We start from the raw sequence: 6,000 nt of genomic DNA, 5'->3' as shown, positions 1-6,000 counted from the left end.
CACAAAGGTGGGTGGGTGGGGCCATGCTCCATAGAGCAGTACAGGGCAGTCTTTAGAGGCCTCCCCCCAAGCCTCTGCCCACCCTTGGCCCCCCTTCTTTGAATTTGGCTCCACTGCACCCCAGCCAGGCTACCCCAAAGCTCGAATTTGATGGACCTCCAGAAAGCTCAGGAAAAGAACCTACTAGGCGCTGGGCATTCTATCGTTGTTATCGACTTTAAATCCTTCCAGCAATCCTCTGAGGCCTGGGTTCATGATCCCATTTCACAATGAGGTTCAGAAAAGTGAAATAATTACCAGGCCCCAGGTCACGGCGGAATGTGTGCTCAGGGTTCAGGCTAATGTAGGCATCAGAGAGGCCGAGCCTGGAGCCTCTCGGCTGGTACCCTTGGACAACCAGCACTTCTTTCAACCTCCGTTTCTCATGCATCCATGGGTTCGATGGTGCAGCTCCCTCTGCGGCTGAGGGCAGGCCTGGCTGAGATGCATGCCCGGAGCCCGGAGCGTGGAGACTGCACAGCAGCTCTGTGATCATCCAACACATGCCTGACTCTCCCCACATGCCCTGCGGGTACCCACTTTCCTGAGGCTGGGACTAAGCTGGGTTAAATGTGAACTCTGCATTCACAGGTCCAATTCAGGCCCGTTCTTGTGCTGACTGAGCGCTGGGTTTGGTCAGAGTCCAAGATGACAGTCCTTTCCAGCTCGGCTGGGACTCCCCGGAGACCCGCAGCCCTGTTGCCCTCTGGGCATCTCAGAAACACCCCACATGAGGTCCCTTTCTGCCAGTGGCGGGCATGGAGCCAGGCTCCAACGGCCCAGACACACCACCCAGGGGCTTTCCGGAGGCCTCGGCCAGAAAGCAAGGAGGTGAAAGCCCTGCTGTGTCTCCAAGCAAGACCCTCAACATTTCTGTGCCCCGGTCTCCTCACAGTGGCAGGAGTTTCATCGCCCACAAAGTCCACAGGGGGTTATGAATTTCCTCCTCAACAAATACAGGGTGGGGCGAAAGCAGGTTTACAGTTGTTCATCTGGAAAATAATATAATAATTAATAAATAGCCATACAAAAATGAGTTGTGTTTTGTGTACTCACAACTGTAAACCTACCTTTACCCCACACTGTATTTACTTAGATGCTGTCCTAGATGCTGGAGAGATAGCAAAACATAAGACATTTCCCTGGGGAAGTTTCCATTCTCTGTGCCTCTGTTTCCCCACTTGTTAAATGGATATTATCATAGTCCTCCCTCATGAAGTTGCAAGAATTAAATAAATTGATATATGTAAAGCGCTTAGTTCCGGGCCTGGCACTTAAGAAGCAGCCCCACAAACGTTTGTTGCTATTAGCAGTTGTATTGCTCCTCACTGGGTTATAAGGATCAGGTGAGATCACATATGTAAAGCACTTAGGGTGTGCCGGGCACTCGGTGAGCATGGAAAAGATGACGGCTGTTTCCTCAAGGGTTAGTCAGTATAATCAGCCCACTTTAGGGAGGAGGGAACTGAGGCATGAGAACTTACGTGACTTGCTCCAAATCTCCCTCTGGTTGGTGGTAAAGGCCCCTGAGCGCTCCAACCAGGATTTCTCAGCCTCCGCACACGTGGGCTGGATCATTCTGTGCTGTGGGGCCGCCCTGTGCAGCAAAGGCCTTCTAGCAGCAACCCTGAACCCCACCTGCTAGATGCCAACTACTCTACCCCCTCCCCACATTGTGACAACCAGAAATGTCTCCAGACATTGCCAACTGTCCCCTGGAGGGCAAAATTGCCGCCTGTTGAAAAGCACTGCTCTAAACTGACCCTTGAGCTCGTATTTCAAGAGCTTCCAGGATCTGACCTGAAGCCGCTTCCCCTCCAACCCTGGCAGCACCACAAACGCCTTCCTCCAGCCACTCCCCTCCCTGAGGACCTGCCTGTTCTCAAGCAAACCCCAAACTCGCAGGCCTCTGCTCGGGGTCTTCCCTACACCAAGGCTACCCCTCCCACCCCATCGCCATCTCCAAGGCCCAGCTGAAGTCCCACCTGCTCCCTGAATGGCTCTCTGCCCCGGAACTCATTGTTTCGTGCCTAGCCCTTCATTTTTATCATAATTAATCTGTCCTCGCCTGCTCCCTGTCCCTAACCTCCACCCCTGACTGCAGACAGAAGCACCTTGAGGGCAGGGGCTGTGCCAACTCACCCATGTGTCCCCAGCACCCAGCACAGGGCCAGGCGCACAGGGCTGGCTGGTTGCTCTGTGCATGTGGCATATCACAGACGTGCCTGCTGGTAAAAGGCCCTCAGGCTAGGGAGGCGACAAGGCGTGGAGTCAGGCCTGGTTAAGAGTAAAGAGTGCGAGCCAGGCCTGGGCTGTTCTCACTTCTGGCTTTCCTCAAACCCCCCAGGCCTCAGTTTCTCCTTATGTGCAATGGGATAACACACAGTGCCCCTGACGGGCATTAGCAGGCGCTCCTCGGCCCGACGGGGGAACTTCTGGGGTCCAGGGGCAGCTGCGGCCCAGGACGCGCAGCGCCGCGCGCGGGAGGCGCGGGAGGCGCGGGGGTGGCGGCGCGGGCCCGGGAGGCCGCCAGGCTCGGTAAATAATTCACGGAGGAACCGGAGCTACGCGCGGCCCCGCGGGGGATTGAGTTCAGGTCCGCGGAGGCCCAGGCGCTGCAGGGGACTTGCGGGCGCCCCGGGGCTGAGACGGGAGAATTGACGCGGCTCCGTCTGCCCAGAAAACGCGCCCCAGGTGCGGGCGCGCGGCCACCGCCTGCCATTGGCCCGAGCTCCCCGGAACTGCCCCGCGGGGCCACCGGCCGCGGCCCGCCGCCTCCGCCCGGCCGTCCCCATGGCAACCGCTGACCCGGTCCAGGGTTCACGGCCAACCGGATCCTCAGCCTCCCCTCCCCCTCCCCCCGACGGGACATGGGCGCTTTAGGCTCAGAACCTGCGCGCTCCCGGAGCTGCCAGGAGCCGTGGAAAGCGGGCCAGTCCCAGCCCCCTTCCCTGCAAGGAAGCAGCTGGGACCTGGGGCTTCCTTCCATCGCAGCTCCACCGTCTGTCTGGCGACCTTGGGCAGGTGACACTGCTCTGCGCCTCAGTGTCCCTTATCTGTAAAACCAGGAGGGTGATAACGATGGTGACCCCTCACAGGGTGGCGGTGAAAATGAAATAAATGCAAGGCGTGTGGAACAGCCACTGGCCTATAGCAAGCACCTCATAAATATTATTTTCCATACTGGGAACCGGAGCCCCAGAGAAGCAATATACCTGCGTGTGGTGACCGTCCCACGGTCGGTCGGGAGTGGAGTGTGATGGCCAGTCCATGCTGAGACACCCACTGTGAATGCTGGTGGCATCTATTTGGGTTCTCGGAGGGTTTCCTAAGCTTCCTGTGGGCCCCCGCCTTCCTGCCCTCCTGAAGTTTCACGGTGGCTGAATGGCGGACGACCAGGCAGTGAGGTCCCCGAGAGCCAGAAAAGGCCTCGCTTTAGCAAGCCCTGTCTCCCCTGTGGTCACCCCGCCCCACGCCTCACAGATGAGCCCTTGAATATGGATTTGTTTAATTAATCAGTTAATTAGTTGATTTCCTCTCCCAAACACCCTTCCAAACCAAACTCTCTCAGCCCCTAGCCACCCACTCTCTGCCTGAGGAGACACCCCTTTCCCTGGCAACTTCCTGTCCCCCCTGGCTGCCCCCCCCTTTGTTAGGATTTCCCATGGCACATTTCCCGGGTCCTGCTCTTCCCTCAGCCTGTCCTTCCTGACCTCCCTTCCCCTTTAGTGATCCTTTGTCCTCAAAACAGCTGTTTCTGGGTCAAGGACCTTCCTGCAGGCCCGCGGGTGTACACTGCCCCTGTTTGAGAACAAACCTCCCCATGTGAGAGGCGACACAGGAAGCCAAACCTTCATCCCAGAAACGGGGGGATGGATGGGGGCCCAGTGCCAGCAAGGTGGGGCTATCTTTCTGGGCTCTTAGTCCCACTGGAGAAGCGCCTGGGGCCGGAGGACACGCTCTCTATCCCCAGGGCCCACCCCACAAGCTCCAGCCCAGCTGCCAGGTTTCCCCGGATACAGCTCAGTCTCCAAGGATTTATTTTTGCACATGGTTTGGGAGAATCTCTGTTGCTGGAATAACGACAACCTTTTTTCCTTTTCTCCTTCCCTCCAATAGGCAGATTTTATAAACCAGAGCAGCTGCCTGAAGGTTTCCAAGAGAAAATTCTGCACAGTTTCTAAGCAGAGTGACAGGTCCCCTCCACAGGAAGTTGCTTTTATTAAGGCTTGTGTGGTTTTTTTTTAATCTCTCTCTCTCTTTTTTTTTTAAGGTTCCATCTATCGGTCATCAGGCAGTACCTTGGGCCTTGTGGGCATTTTTGTTTATCCCCGGTGTGCCTGGAACTCATGATTACATCTAAACCACAGCGGCTTGCCTGACACAGAGGCAAAGGTGAGCCGCTGATAAGTGGGTCACTACATCACCTGGACAGAAGAATCCCAAGTAACATATGGAGATGCTCCCCCCGCCCGAGAGAGAGAGCATAACTCCCCACTCTTCAAGTGGGCTCAACATAGTGACTTCGTTCCAAGGAGCACAGTATGGAAAGAGGGGAGGGAGAGTGACTCTGCAGTGAGGAAACCTGACAAAGGCCGCCTCAAGGTCAACATCAACAGTGATAAGCCATGTTGATAGCATGTATCCTTGACATGATGTGATGAGCGTGACCCTTTACTTCCATGATCTTTCTCCCAAAACCCGTAACTCCCTTTGAGCTGCGAGGAAAAAATCAGACAAACCCCAGCAGAGGGACAGTCTACAAAATACCTGACCGGTATTCCATCAAAAAAAAAAAAAAAAAAAGGAAAGTCTCAGCCAAGGGGTGCCTAAGGAGCCACGATGACTGAACGTAATGTGCTATTCCGGATGGAGTCCTGGAACAGAAAAAGGGCACCAGATAAAAACGAATGAAACGTGGAGTTCAGTTAATAGTAATGCACCGATGTTGGGTCCTTCACTGTGGAAAATGAACCATAGTGACACCAGATATGAACGAGAGAGGAAACTGGGTCAGGGGGAGATGTACTATCCTCACAACGTTTCTGTAAATCTAAAACTATTGGAAAGTGAAAGTTTGTGTTTTTTTAAGCGGCTCTCATGTTTGCACTTCAGGCAATCCCAAGACCCAGTTCCCCTTGGTTCCCTCTTTTTGCCAGCATTAAGGATCTGAGCCGCTGACTTTGGGAGGATCTGAGCCCCAAGCTCCCAACCTCATTTCTGTGGGAACTACCATCATTTTCAAGCCAGGGAAAACTCATTTCCTCACCATTGCATACCCAGTGAGCCTGGCACGGGGCCTGGCCCATAGTAGGTGCTGAGTTGATATCTGTCAAGAGAATGAAACTCAAGGAGGATCTGTAGAAGGAGGGGATCCAAGCAGGAAGCCAAGCTCTTCCCTCCCTAGGGCACAGTCATCCCTGCGAGTCTCCATCCAGAGCGGGAAGACTTTGGACAGTCTGGTTAGAAGGGGGTGGAGACTTCCCTTGACACCCCTTTGGAGAGCAAGCACACAGACTGACTTAGGGTTGGATTTGTTGGGGGCTTTGGGGAGCTGATAGAGACAATGAGATGCAAGCTGCCTCCTCCACCCCCAACCCTGCGGTGACACTTCCACTGCCCCTTCGTCCCCTTGGGTGTCAGCTCGAGGCTGCCAAAAAAACCCATAGAGGCTTTGTGCAGCCAGACTGTTTGCCAGGTCTCGAAAGTCCATCGCCTGGCACATAGTAGGCACTTCACATGTGTTCATATTGATGGCTACCATTTTTTGTGCACCAGGCCCTGTGCTGGGGGAGGTGGAAGGGGTTCTGCTTATTTGTGCGGCAGGCATTTAGCTTCCCCGTTTTACAGAGGCCCAAAGAGCTTGAGAAACGGGCCCCAAGTCACAACTAGAAAGCGTAGCAGAGAAGTTTCCAATCCAAGTCATCTAAGTCCTAATTCTGTGCCCTTTACTCTCTCTGC

The sequence above is a fragment of the Miniopterus schreibersii genome (assembly GCF_964146895.1).
Source record: "Miniopterus schreibersii genome assembly, chromosome: 8".
NCBI lineage: Eukaryota > Metazoa > Chordata > Mammalia > Chiroptera > Miniopteridae > Miniopterus > Miniopterus schreibersii.
The sequence above is the reverse complement of the archived record's forward strand: the minus strand, read 5'-3'. Positions refer to the sequence as shown.